The sequence below is a fragment of the Lactuca virosa genome, chromosome 2 (assembly GCF_052849685.1).
Source record: "Lactuca virosa cultivar CGN04683 chromosome 2, Lactuca_virosa_CGN04683_v6, whole genome shotgun sequence".
Classification (NCBI taxonomy): Eukaryota; Viridiplantae; Streptophyta; class Magnoliopsida; order Asterales; family Asteraceae; genus Lactuca; species Lactuca virosa.
In genome coordinates this window covers 297,161,884-297,177,127 of record NC_136427.1, presented here as the reverse complement: position 1 = coordinate 297,177,127, position 15,244 = coordinate 297,161,884, and the positions used below count along the sequence as shown (strand labels likewise).

At 40.9% G+C, this 15,244-nt stretch overlaps 1 long non-coding RNA gene across 1 annotated transcript; it reads left to right on the top strand.

Moving 5' to 3' along the window:
- Positions 1 to 770: 770 nt before the first annotated feature.
- LOC145157120 (uncharacterized) lies at positions 771 to 3,137 on the top strand. Its single transcript, XR_013737103.1, has 3 exons — positions 771 to 1,058; positions 1,862 to 1,913; positions 2,938 to 3,137. It is a non-coding gene; the product is annotated as an uncharacterized LOC145157120 (long non-coding RNA).
- Positions 3,138 to 15,244: the final 12,107 nt, after the last annotated feature.

Below are 15,244 nucleotides of genomic sequence, written 5' to 3'. Positions count from 1 at the left end.
AGTAGGAACGACAGAAAAGGGCCTAGTTCGGTCTTCGTTGACGGCAACGGAAGCAAACGACGTTGCTGGGAACGACAGTCGCGCCGTCCGGCGGTGGTCCTATCTTCACGGAAACGGTACATCGGCGATAGTACTCCGGTCGTTCGCGGCCCATGCATCAGCTTCTACGTTTCCCTCTCCGGCTTCGGTGTTTCTCTCTTTCTGCTGGTCACGACATCTCCGACAGCGGCTGTGGCGGTGGCGCTCGATGGCAAAGTTGCGGGCAAAGGAACGATGGCTGAACTCGTGACTGTAGTTGTAACGACCCAAAAATCTCCTTATTAACGATGTTAGTCTTCCGTTATATAGGATTAAGTTCTACTTGTAAGTCTTCCGTTATATAGGATTAAGTTCTACTTGTGTTTCGCATAGGATTATATATTTAATATATAATAATGTGAACAAGAAGGAGATTAATTACGATCTAAAAGATTTAATTAATATTTAAATGATTAACTAGGATTTAATTAGTAATTAAAATGATAAAAGTATTTAATTAATATTGAGATTTAATTAATAATTCAAAATGATTAAAGGATGATTATTTTATTTTCTATTTAATCTAATTATATTTAATCTAATTAAACGATTGTAAAAAAAGGAAAAAAAAATCTTATTTAATATGGTTAGGGTTATTATTGAAATAAGAATCAAAGACCAGGGACTAAGGTTGAAATTTTGCAATTAAAAAGCCGATGAATGTAAGCACTTAATTACGTGCGTTCCTTCACTTCCGTCCGTTTCGTTTCGTTTCATTTGGGCTGATGTGGGTTAAATAAAAGGGTTGCACGATCGCTTTGTTGAGTTGCTTCATCGCAGCGGCAATTGGGAGAGTGAACAGAGAGAAACTGTGGGTTTGTGCGTGTTCCGGCAAGGGTTACGTTTTCACTTTTCCGGCGACCTACTCCTGCAAACCGATCACGATCTAAAATTTTGCTACATCTGCGACAGGAAGGAAACGAGAGGGAGCGGGAAGAGATTTATTGATCGGAACAAAAAAAACGAGAAGACGTCGACTGGTAAGTTAATCCCCAAACCTCTCATGTTTCCTGTTCATCCATGACTTATATCTCGCTGCGAAAATACTACATGTAGCCCTTCGTCTCTTTCCCTGTTCTTGGAAATTTCTGTCAACTCAATGCTTTTAATCCTTAAACGAGATATCTAAGACTTCCCTTTTGCTACCTGCTCACGGAAGAAATCCAGGTGGGATAAAAACCCAGGCGTGTGAATCGGTGTGTTTGGGATGTTCTCCATGAGCGTCTTCTATTTGAAGAAAGCTTATGTCAAAACATACGTACTTCTCTATTTTATTCCTTTTCTTTTGATTTCAAGATGAGGGACTGCCAATAAACATACGTCTGGTTTATCTTTTTTTAGTATACAAGTTAATTTGCTGCCAATATCCCACCTTATTTCCTATCATTTCAGGAATACGTTGAGATACAATACTTGTAATTTAATTATGTGTATGTTTTGGTAAGTAAATATCACATATGCGAATAATAAATTAGTAATGGAAAATCAGAAGGTGTACGGGACAACGACGTCTCCATGAAGCCATGCGATAAATGGCATAAATATTATTTTAATCCTAATGATATTAGAAATCCGTTGAAGTACGTTTATTGCCTATGGAATTGAGATCACTTGCTTTTGGTTTCTTAGTGGAATGTTCTTTAATAAATTAGGAATATGATATACGTAGGACTATTAAGAGTTGTAATATTATAGGCTACAAAGTCATTTTAAATCTTGGATTGTTAAAATTAATATTAAATGTCTTAAAGCCTAAACCATATTTAATCTTGGTTATATTTAGGTATTTTGGTAACTTGAGGAGCTACGAGCAATTGTGTTACTAATACACCAAGGTGAGTCGATAGACTTTTCATAAACCTTGTACATAATCGAAAACTACTTTCCGGAAACGGCTCGGTTAGTCAAATTAGAATATTCTTAATTGTTGATTATGCCAATATATGCAATATGAGATATGTCATTGTTTTGCCTTCTGTGACCTTTGTATGCTTAGTAAATTTGGTTGAGTATCTTCTTGGTATAAATGTTATGAATCTTGATTATGATAATACGAATATTGTATGCTTGTACTTGATTTACGATCGATTATGCGGGGTTATGCGTAGAGGGCAAAGGGTAGAACCTAACACTTAGCATGAAATCCTATCCGGATACCTTCGAGCCTGGTTGGTTGAAAAATACCTCCTAGGAAAAGAGCTTAAGCCCTTTACGAGTTGCTCAGTCTTTCTAGATGCCTGTGCGACACATGGTACGTGTACACTTCGGTGTTTGCGGACTGGAGTGATGTTGGCCATTCGAACGAGGCCGGATCAAACATCACGTGGGAATCGGGAGGTGTATCGATAGAATTGACACCGTTTGTACCGATCCCGAACGACATCGCGATGTACTTGTACATTGCATAGTCGGAGTAGTGAAAGTGGAGTCTTGGGGTCGGTGTGACGGGTGGGAGTCGCGAACCACCTAAAGCATTTGGTTGTCCAGACACACAAGTAGCAAACGGGTTTTTCCCTTGGGGTTAGGTATCACCATGAGACTACCTACGCCTATACGATTATGATACATTCCTTTAATATGATGATATATGATTATGATACGATTTTGCATGAAATACGATTGATGTTACACAAATGAACGATATGTGAATTGATGATACAAAATTGAATGATTGAATTTTATGTGAAAGATGATTGATTAATGATTGATATGTGAATTTTGTTTATATGATTATAATTTGAATGATTGACCCGTTAGGGGATGGTATGTTTTCCCTTTGATTGTGTACAAACTCCTATTGGCTCACGAAGCATTTGCTGACACTTGTTTTTTTGCTTTGTGCCTTTACGATTGGTACAGGTAGCTTAGGAGCTTGGCTTGGTGAGGCGGGGTCACTTTTGGGTAGTTTATCCTTAGAATAAAGATGCCACTTGGACACGTTATTTAATTTTGATATTTATGCTTCCGCTACAATTTAATACTTTTGATATTTTGGTTTTGAATTGAACTTAACGTTGTGGTTTGAAATGTTTTTGAAATAAACGATGTTTACAGTCTTCCGCTACATTTTCCGTTAAAAGATTTTAAAATAAATGAAATTTTTTTTTAAAAAAATCATGACGTTATAGTAGCGGCGGCGACTGGAGATGGTCGATGTGAGGGTGGAGGCTGAAGAAGGCCGCTAGGGTTAGGGTTTCACAATGTTTATATATGCCGGCTTCATAGGAGGGTGACGGGTTTAAGCCGGCAACCATACAAACTTTTTGCACATTAACAATTCTGGCCCCTTCCATAGGATCTTTTCCAAATTAAACCTAAAACTTACACTTTAGCCCCTGCCTCCATAAAATCTTTTCAACCTTAATCCAATATTTACCATTCAACCCCTCTTTTCAAGATTTTATTTCAATTTAAATCCAGAATTTACCAAACAACCCTCAATCCCCAAATTCTTTACAAACTAATCCGGAAATTACACTTAGCCCCCAAAAATCTAACTCCTTGCTACACTATTCCGCATTTAGGGCTATTATTCATTTATTAATTTGTTTATTTATTTATTAAATAAACGGGGTGTTACAACGCTCCCCCACTTAAATTAGATTTTGTCCTCAAAATCATGCCTTACCATACCTTACATGCCAAACCACTCAAGTAACATGGCCAAAATCCCGAGCAACCGTAACCAATCCTCGCAGGGTTCTAAAACCTGATGATGAACGAATTCCTTGCAACATGATCACCTCCATCCAGTTTGAAATCTGTAGTCTCAAGATGGTTTGACCCCCTGACAGATCACTCATACTAAATCATTATCGTTGAATCCAGTCCGTTTGTCTCTCAACTGACCACTCAACTTCTTATAACTCGAGGTTCCCACTGGAAAACTGAAATCACAAACCCAATTATCCATGCAGGTCATTAGCATAACCCAAGCAATCTGTTATTCCATCCGTACTTGCACCCTAAAACACAAATATTAATACTGCCCAAACGCTGAAACTGCCTGAAGCGCCGAACTGCCTGAAATAGCATGCTGCCACATGGCTGCTTTACAAAATATATCGAGACTTACCTGGTCTCAATTCATTCATCAGTCATCTGAAATACCGAGTTTCGGCCTGGCTGCGGAGCCAAAGGACTCCCACTTAGTCGCCTCACACGACTTCTGCACGAAATCCTCTTCTGTCAATAATTACCACTAGTTATCTTGGCATTGTGGCTTTAACAACCTCCTGATCCAACCGATCGGGTCCATGCGTCGAATCCTGACATCACCAATCCAAGGCTAAAAGTGATTGCTACATGACCAATGGTAGCCTTATATCACCAACGACCTTAAGCTATCCATTGCTTCCTTGATCCCATAACTATAGTGGCGTTCCTATGATCTCATCACTGGCTCAACCAGGTCTAATTCATCTGGGGAAATCCGTAAACCAATCTGTGGATTTGCCACGTCCTCACTGTTGCACTCGAAATGGTGGGTACCACTATTCCTTCTGCGATCTAACAACACTCCCATGCTATCTACCAACCTAGTGAATGCTACGGCTACACCCGTAGTCTCACAATACTCTAGCACTATCTGCCAACCTTGTGAACGCTACGGCTACACCCGTAGACTTACAACACTCTAGCACTATCTGGCTGCTAGTGAATGCTACGGCTACACCCGCAGTCTTACAACACTCTAACACTATCTGGCTGCTAGTGAATGCTACGGCTACACCCACAGACTTACAACACCTTCTCACACTATCTAGATGCTAGTGAATGCTACGGCTATACCCGCAGACTTACAACACTCTAACACTATCTGGCTGCTAGTGAATGCTACGGCTACACTTGCAAACTTACAACACGTTCACAATATCTGGCTGCTAGTGAATGCTACGGCTACACCCGTAGACTTACAACACTCTAACACTATCTTGCTGCTAGTGAATGCTACGGCTACACCCGCAGACTTACAACACTTTCTCACACTATCTGGCTGTTGATTACTAATCCGAACACATCCAACATCGAGCATACACACGACCTACCATCCCAAACTGAACTCATGTCCTGACTGGAATCCCCAACCTGATTCCCTAAGGCATGCTATCACGTGACCCCGCTGCATCAATACCTCATCCATGCCCATGATCGAAGCGTCACAGTAAACCATGAACTCATCTACACCCTCTGGTAGGGTGAGAATCGGTGCCTCGCACAACCGCTGTCTGAGAGTCTCGAAGGCTGCGTGCTGCTCAGGCCCTCAGCGAAAGGCCACCGACTTCTTGGTCAGTCGGGTCAAAGGAACTGTAATCTTGGAGAAGTCCTGAATAAATCTCCGGTAATGACCCACTAGACCTAGGAAACTCTGAATCTCAGTTGGAGACCTCGCAATCTCCCATTGCATCACAGCCTCTATCTTGGTCGGATCGACTAGTATACCCTTCTGGTTGACAGGGTGCCCAAGGAATTGCACCTCGCACAACCAGAACTCACATTTGGAGAACCTTGCAAAAAGTCTATCCCTCCTCAAAGTCTCTAGCACCTCCCTCAGATGCTCCTCGTGCTGCTCCTCAGTCTTGGAATAAACCAAGATGACACTGTACTCTCCCAATCCCGAAATTGCTGCACCGAATCTGACCCTGCAGGCCTCTCAAAAGCTGATCTGAAATCTTGGGTCTCCTCCCAAGACCCTTCAATATAAGCAACTGATCTGGTTCCCTCTTCCCAATGCGCTCCAAGTCAATATCTCGTTCTCGAGCTCTAGAAGTCATATCATTCAGGGTCTCACACCCCGAGCTACTCACGATCTCCCTGTTATCATTCTGCAGTATGTCATGATACCTTACCTTCTTTATTTCCTCACTGCTGCATACTGCGGTACCAACTAAGCTCTCTCCTGAGACTTGGTAGTGATCTCTGCCATAGTCTCAGTAGTCTGGCGGAGGTCTAACAACTCTTGCGCCAACTGTTGCACCTCAATCGCATGGACAAACTCTGCCCAAAATCTAGTCGAAAAGTCATCCCATGACCTAGCATCGACTACATCATCACCCAGCTCACTACCAACCTCTTCCCATCAATCACGTGCTCTGTCCTTCAAGAGACAGGAAGTAAGTCAGATCTTGTCCCCTTTCGAGACAACGGCTGGTACGAAAAGCGTTGGCGACATCTGCCAACCATCTGTTGCTAGTAATGGGGTCCCTAGCCCCATGATAATCTGGAGCTTCACAATCTCTGAACTCCCGAAACATCAACGTACGCACTCCTATCATGTCTGCTATCTCAGTGCAGAATGCACTCAACCTCTCATCACAAATCTCTAAAATGCCCTCCTTGATCATACTGAAGATCACATGAATATGATAAGTGATACTGTGCATAACCTCAGATGGAATGAACTCCCTCATCTGATCATCGAGCCGCCCGACTCTAGAGTCCGAGCCTGATCCCTCGTCGACACCAGAACTGCCTTCTGGTCTACCACGTAGCGTCACCATACTCGAAAATATACCATGATAATCATCATAATACTCGTCAAAACTCGATGGATCTCACACACTACAAGTTCCCTAGTCTTATCTCATCCTTCCTTGATTCGAGTACGGATCCTCTGCTTTCAGTTGTACGGGCCCATACTACCTTCCACATCTATCCGTACTTTCCTCAAGAGCTGCCTTGACTCCACCAAGTCCCTTCTACTGCTACTGCTCTCTGCTACTCTTATCCTAGGCTTGTCCTAGGGTAATCACCATCCCACTCTCCGCCATCAGCTGCATAAGAAGTCCCTGCTTTCTTCCCCTAACTAGCTCGCGAATATTATTACATATCACTCAGACTAGATAATTCTTCTAATGAGAGTTCCTACCCTACAACGGTTGGACTCAAACAAGAGCTGCGAAATAGATCTAGACCTAACCTTTTGAAATTATTTAGTCCTGGAAATATGTAACTTAACATATTCGTTTACTAGTTAGTAAAAGACAACCAAAACTCCTAAAAGCACAAAATAAGCAGCATTCAAGCATTGAGTACACATAATCAATCATATTCTAATAAGGCCATCATACTAACTAATCTGTACTAGCATGCAGTTCATAAAGCTGATACACATATAACAGGCACATAAGGCATCCTTCCTAGATCCTTAGTCCTAATCTAGCATGCAGTTCTCATGAAGCTGATAAGCATATCATAACATAAACTTGTATGGGTAATTTAAGAGTACTTACTTGAGCTCGGCTGATTGCATGCACCACACCCTTTTCTTTTTTTCAAAATTCATTTGCTTTTTCTAAAACTTTTTTTTTCTTTTCTCAAATACTTTTATAAAAATGATTTTTCTTTTGAAAATTTATATACCAATTCCTTAGTTTGAGTTCAGACACACCTGAAAGTGTGCCCGAATCCTTCAAACCAAGGCTCTGATACCAACTTGTAACATACCAAAAATATAGTCCAAAAATTTCGTTTTTAAATCATTAAAGAAAAACCCATAACTCATAAAACATCGTAATAAAATCACATGTCATGTATCTCAAACATCATAACCAGAAAACTGTATCAAATCATGTATCAAATATCAGAGTCTAAAATATCCCAGGCAGAAGACTGTGGTGTGTGCCATGCGATCATCCCGAGCCCTTCCCTTTGCTAGCTGAAGTACCCGAAACCAAACTGAAAACTGTAAGCACGAAGCTTAGTGAGCTCCCCCAAACTACCACATACCATACAATAACACATAATAACACATACTGGGCCTTGTCTACTGCATCGGGACCCGCCCGTCATCGGACTAATCCGGCATCAGGCCCCGCCCGGCATCGGACTGAAGTCCGGAATACATATCATAGCAACAAGCACATAACACATAAGCATATAACATATAAACATAATAAACTTCCTCGGGCTTGCCCCGGCATCGGACCGAAGTCCGGTACACATAACATATAAGCTAATTCTGCATCGGGCTTACCCCGGCATCGGGCTTGCCCCGGAATACATAACACATAACATGCATGAATCAAAAAGACATCAAGCGTACATATACCCTTCTTGGGACCGCCCCGGCATCGAACCGAAGTCCGGAAACATACAATCTGCATCGGGCTAACCCCGACATCGGACCGAAGCCCGACATACTCTAAATACATAAACGGGCCGGCATTGGTGCCTTCGACCCGTTCCTACTGGAGGAAAACTCACCTCACACTGTTGAAGTCCCGCTGACAAAACCCTAGCTGCTGGATGACAGATTCCCGAATCTGTCAACATCAAAATAACACCCAATTAATAATTGGGTTCCAACACATATCCATAAGTCCATGCTTGGGGTAAAAGACTACTTTACCCCTATCTTAGCTTGATTCAAGTCCAAGGCCCAATCGAAAGGCCCAAAAGTCTAATAATGAACCAAGGCCCAACTATGGCCCAATTTTCCAAATTGGGCCCAAACCTCTACATGGTCTTGCCTTAAGGCACAACCATTTATTCTTGGTCCAACACTTGACATTACCATGTTCCAATATCTCATAATCATCAAGGCCCAGTTATGGCCCATCTATGGCCGAATTTTCCCAATTGGGCCCAAGCCTGTCCAATGGGCCTTATCCTAAAGCCCAATCCAAATATTCTAGTCCATATGCCTGTTCTTGGATGGCCCATCAGTAGCCCAGTCACCAAAGCCTAATGGAAAGGCCTAATTCAAGGCCCAAGTGAAATTAGGGTTTCACATAAAATGACAATTAGGGTTAAGTGTTTCTCACTTAACCCATTAAGGACTTAATCCGTTAAGTCCATCATTCTACTAGATAAAGCATATGGTGTGATTGGGTGCAATTCACAATTCCATTCTAATGGCCCAATAAGCGAGTCCCGATAAGTCCAAGGCCCATGTATCCAAAATTAGGGTTTTGTAAACCCTAATTAGGGTTTCCAACCCAATCATAGCTCAATAGGCCCAAAACTAAATCTTTAGATCAATTAGGGTTTTAATAGGCCCACTAGGGTTTCATTTGGCCCATTAGGGTTTCGCTAGTCGGGCACCACCCACGACCACTTCGGGTAGTGGTGGTCAACGGCGGCTCACGGCGGCGGCCACCACTTCACGGTGGTGGTTAGGGTTCTAGTCCAATCGAGTCCAAGCATCCCAAAAGTAATCCAAACACAAGCAAAGCACACCGCCACCCAACACGGCGGCTGGTGGCGGCAGGAGGCAGCAGCCACCACCTCTCGGTGGTGGTTTTGAGTTTCTTTTTATTATTCTAGTCATGATTACAATTTTACAACGAAATAACCCAAAATAAACACACACTCGAAATAATCACACACATACAATCACCCTTGTGGTGGACGGTGGTGGTATAAGGTGGCAGCCACCACCTCACGGTGGTGGTGGTAGGTTTCTTGGTTTTTCCGACCGAGACACACCCACACAACGAACAAGAACATCATGTTATAGACATACATGCGACCCAGAAGTTGAAATGTCCACTGTAACCTTCCTTGGGGTGGTGGTTGTTGGCCGGAGCAACAAGAACGAGCCCTACGGGCGGTGGCGGCCGTGACTACGTGTAACGCCCGCAACTTCGGGCTAGTCAATTTAGAGACGATAAGCGTCAAAAATGACTTTTTAATAGAAGATTATTTAGAATAAATAATCTTAACTAAGTGATAGTATATGTCACAAGGGTTCCGTACATATAAAGAACGTCGAAATCTGAGTTATAACGAAGAAGTTATGGTCTGTCGAAGTTTCGCGACAAAACCGGCACGATGCCGGGAGACGTAAATAGTGAATTTACGATAGACGACTTTTTAGCCTTAGTGATCTAAAAAAAAATTTGTATTATACGTTAAACCGAGAACATACAAAAAAAGAACGCCCAAATCTGACTTCGTATGAGGAAGTTATTAATTTTCTAAGTTTTGGCATAGCAGTGCACGACCCGAAACTCGAATTTTAGTTCGAGCGGTTTTTGGCCTACACGACCTAAATGAGAGTTGAATATCTCATTAATAGGAACTCAACGGTAAAAATACTGACAAAAACGGAGTCCGTATGTAGAAGTTATGGAAATTACGCGGACATTTAACAGTTTAATCTCCTCATACTGTTAAATTTAAGATTGGTGGAGAGTTAGCCAACGGAGTCTAAATAAAAGTTGTAGATCTTGTTTTTACCTACGCGTGGATATAAAGAACGTCAAAAACGGAGCTCGTATGCGAAAGTTACGGGGTTTAGAAGTCAGCAGGGTGCTGTGCGAAATCGGGTGACGTGGCTGAATATGGGCCAAGGCTTTCTCCCCAAGGAAAGCCACCAGATGGTGACACCTGGACATGGACTCGACGAGTAGGACCTCCTACTCGATGAGTAGAGCAGGATTCCAGCCTATAAATAGAGGTGTCGGGTTCCCTCATTCTTCACAGCTTCCCAAACTCACTTTCTCTCTCTACTTTCTCTCTCTAAGCCCCAAAACCCCCCCTAAAGTCTAGGTAAACCCCCTAGCACCCGAAGGAAGCCCCGAGAAAAGAGCCCTTCGGCTCAGAAACTCTGCTCTGGCGGAGCCCGGTTTTCGAGAAAACCCGATGAAAGTGAGTTATGCCTACCCTATCTTTAGTATAGCTTATGTTATAATGTAGTAATGTTATTAGGACTTTATAATGAGTATTTAGGCTATTATTATGAGTTATATAAGTGTCGTTATAATGTCTTTTTAACCACTCGCGGTATGGGCAATCTGGTTTGGAGGGCCGCTTGGGTAGCTGGATTCAGAAGTGCTATATGCCAAAATGATCATGCCCTCCAATGTTCCATGTCTGGCCCGTGTCTGTACATAATGGGTGAAGAGTATTATGTTAACGCTTATATAATAGTAATAATAGCTAGACTATTAATTAGTCTCGTCGAACATTAGACTAAATGTGACAACCCGAAATTTCTATCTTATACAGTCATTCAATTCAATCAATGTCAGACTCGTTTCAGCTATCTTTTAGCATTGTTTATAGTCTGTTTGAGTGTTCTAAGTCTTGTACATTCAAGGATAGGGTATAGGAATGAGTTACTAAAGTTCATCGTGTCACGTTCGGGCCAAACACTCCTTCATGAGGAGTGTACGGCCGTACACATGGGTGTACGGCCGTACACCCATGGTGGCCGTGAACTCATGCCCATATATGAGTTATGCCTTCATTTCTATTCATTTCTCACACTTCCAAGTCAAGAAAAGCCAATTCTCTCTCAACTATCATCGAGTTCTTCATCTTGATCTTCAAAGATGTAAGTATTTCTTCCATTTGTTAGTTGATACATAGCTTCAACTAGTGAAGATCCATGTTTTCATCCGTGAAATCACCTCTTTTGGTTAGATCTTCAAGTACTATCCAAGAACACCAAGAACACCTACTTGTTCCTGGGCCGAGAACTCCTTAGAAGCCTTCAAAAGTGTGAGTATCTCTCCTATTTACTAGATAAGCTTGCGAAACACTTGTTTTTAGCCTTGGATCATCATCTAAATGCATAAACATGAATGGTGTATGGCCGTACATACCTCATATGGCCGTAAACCCTTGTTTAGTGCATATATTGGCCTCAAAAACACCCCATATCCGTACACTTGATCATAAACACTTAGTGGATGCTAGATAGGGCCATAAAACACCCTTTTTGCATACTTCTTCCATGAGTGTACGGCCGTACACTCCGTGACCATACACTCATGTGGCCGTACACACCTTGGCCGTACACACTCTTGTGTGGCCTTAAACCCCTTTGATGCAATCGTATGTGATTGTAACACTTCAATATAAGTCTTTCCTAGTCCCTAAGGTGGTTTCCTTTCATAATTAGTTGTATATACACTAATTATATACATATATGTATCATTATATGCTTAATAGGATCCGTTTGTGCTCGAGGCTTCACTTGACACTTAGCATCCTATATCGAACTTACATTCGTATCACTCACTACAAGTGAGTTCATACCCCCTTAACTTATCTTTTAAATGATTTTAAATGCTTTTATGGGGGGGGGGATACAAGTAGAAACATTATAGTTATTATATCAATCACATGTGATTAATAACTATCAAACAAGTGGATTTCTTATATTTCAAAACTGTATTATCAGACAAACTGTTTCAAAACGTTTTATAAACTCTTTTATAAGATAAATTCTTTATTAAACTCTTTTAAACTTATATATAGTCAAAATCATGTCTATATGGATATAGTTATATAAATAAGGTTGAAAGGGCTTAGGACTGACAACTCGCCTTACTTCATGTTCCTTGTTTGGTTGTGGACTTAGGGTATTCGGTTGTTTGTCCGAATATCGTTTGAATCTTAGTTATATATTATGTATATGCATATAGATATAAAAGACCTTTCTATCAGTTCAATACCTTTGGGTAGCAAAGGTGTTCAAACATAGTCAGTCATTCTAGCAATTTTACTAGTAAACTATAATTGGTATAGTTTAGGAAGTCACTACTAACTATTTCTAGTACAATGAAACATACAAGAGTCAGTTCATACATGAGTCAGTTCAAACATACTATAATGAGAAACAGAGAGAACATACTATAATGAGAAGCAAAGAGGAACATACTATACACTAGAACATAGAGAACATACAATACACTAGAACATACTATAGAAATACAAAGAATACTATAACATTAATGTGAGCCACTACTTCATGACACGACAATATACTGCTGTGTCACGTTTTGTAACCAGAGTCTCCTGGATGGAGAGCGTGAATTTATGTATAGATCTATACAGGAGTGACCATCCTACACCTTGCTGCTAGCTACAGTGGGACCTGCAGGTCTACGGGTGACGAACGTCATACCATTTCTGCGTCTCGAACGTCGTGTCTTACTAGTCAATCAAGTATGGTTATAATCTTATAACATTTTACCTTAATTAAACAAACAAGTTTAAGGTAGTTAGTACATTGGAAGTTACTTATATATATATATATATATATATATATATATATATATATATATAAAGCGACAGTACTTCTTTATTTTTCCCATTTCATTCACATTGTGATCTTCTCACATAAACGGTAATGAAAACTATATTTTGGTAATGATAGTCATACTGGGGAAAAATACTCACTTTTACAAACGAACAAACTTTCAAAACAACTGAGTCTTGGTAGAAGACTACTTTAGTAGAAACTATAGGATTTTCTAGGAAATATTCAAACATTTACATACAAACGCTTACAAACTTTTACATTGAAAATTTACAAACACTTTCATCAAACATATACAAACAATGACATTAAATACTTATGAACTCACCAGCTTTAATGCTGATCTATGCTTTCAAAATAACTTGTATTCTCAGGTCACCAGTAGACAGGTACTGATGACCATGTTTTTGAGAAGACGGAGCACGTTCAAGACTCGTCTTTTATTTTGATTCATATTTTGGTGTCTTATAAACTACACAAAACACACTTGTATTAAAATTATTTTATTAATGCAATGGATGATGTTGTTGCTTGTTTTACTATTACGCATTGTTGTGATACTGTACATGACGTCCTCCGCCCCTGAACGTTTCCGCCATTCTGGTTTGGGGGTGTGACACATTGGTATCAGAGCTTTGTTTATAGTGAATTGAGTATATCAACCCATAAAAGATATACAAACTATAAAGACATCGGGATTAAAATACTCTGACCAAGAGTTTATACTTTTAAATAATAAAATATTTAACCAAAGTATACATACCTGCATTCATACTAAAATCAGTGTCACTAGGACAGAACAAAAGTATTGCGATTGTTGGACAACACAAGTAGGCTTGGGGACATATAATCAGATCTGGGAGTGATATAGCCTGATCAACTATATCTTTTTGAGAAGTGATTAGCATGTGCCTAGGAATGGTTGTGGTGTTGCAGCAAGTCTAAAAACTTACCAACACTACTACAATGAAAACATTAGAACAGAACATAAACTTAAAATACTATAGGAGTATTTTGTGTTACTATAATTACTTATGTGCAAACTAAAAAGATCTTTATTAGTATGTCAATAGTTGCTGAGTGGATACGCTAAGGTTATATATGATTAAGGTGTCATAGACTTAGAATCTGTGATCTTTGCTTTACTTCCTGTTCCTTGTTTGGTTGTGGACTTAGAGTTAGGATCACTTATTCGAAGGTCTATCCTGTTTTGGTTACATATGACTGGTATGCACTACGCAAATGTTGGAGTAACTGGTAAGGATCATCTTATAGTTATCTTAATTAGTACGTCTATTAATTATTTCTTTTACCCCTATTCTCGCGTAGATAATATGGCTGGATTCCATCCCCACAGCGACCCGTACTTTCCCAACCAAGGTAACGATGGATGGCTCGATGATGAGCCAGAAGAGGAACACACAATTCCATTGGATGATGAATTCGCAGAGAACTTCCCGGAGGATTCTAACTCCGAGCCAGAAGTCAACGATCTACCCCTGGTAGCTCCAATCCCAAATCCTAACCCTCGTCCGGCTTTTCAAGGCCCGACGCCTCTGTGGGCGGAAAACTTGGGAACATGGAGTCAAGAACAGGGTCAACCCATGCCATGCAATGGAGACCGAAGCTTCTACAACATGAGCGAGGGAGGCTCAGCGGACATAAACCTGCCTATTCTGGTCCGCAGGGTTGCTCGTAATGAAGAGCAGGGTAGGACAACCATCAACCGAGTCATGCAGGTTAATGCCAATGCGGGAATCAATACTGTCCGCATTCGTCGTCTGGAAGATGCTCGTGAGAGAGATGCGAGAGACAATGAATCTCTACTGCAAGAACTAGCCGTGACTCGAGCTGAAGTCATAGAACACCGCGTTCGCCAGCGAGTGTATGAGTGACGCCTTCTTGATATGGAGCGTCAGCTGGCTGATTTAAGGGTTCGCCCAAGGGGTACCCGTCGCCAGTAGGAGATGCTCTACTCATCCTTCTGTTGGTTTAAGGAATAGCCTTCTTATTTATGCTCTAAGTAGCACTTTTCCCTGTAAAAATTCCTATCTTTCAGATACTGTAGTTAGGTCAATATGCTGTCAAAATTTTCTTATTCTGGTTTGATGTAAGACCTACTATTAGGTCATTTTCCCGAAGTCGATATATCATGAATGCCAGTATTATTGA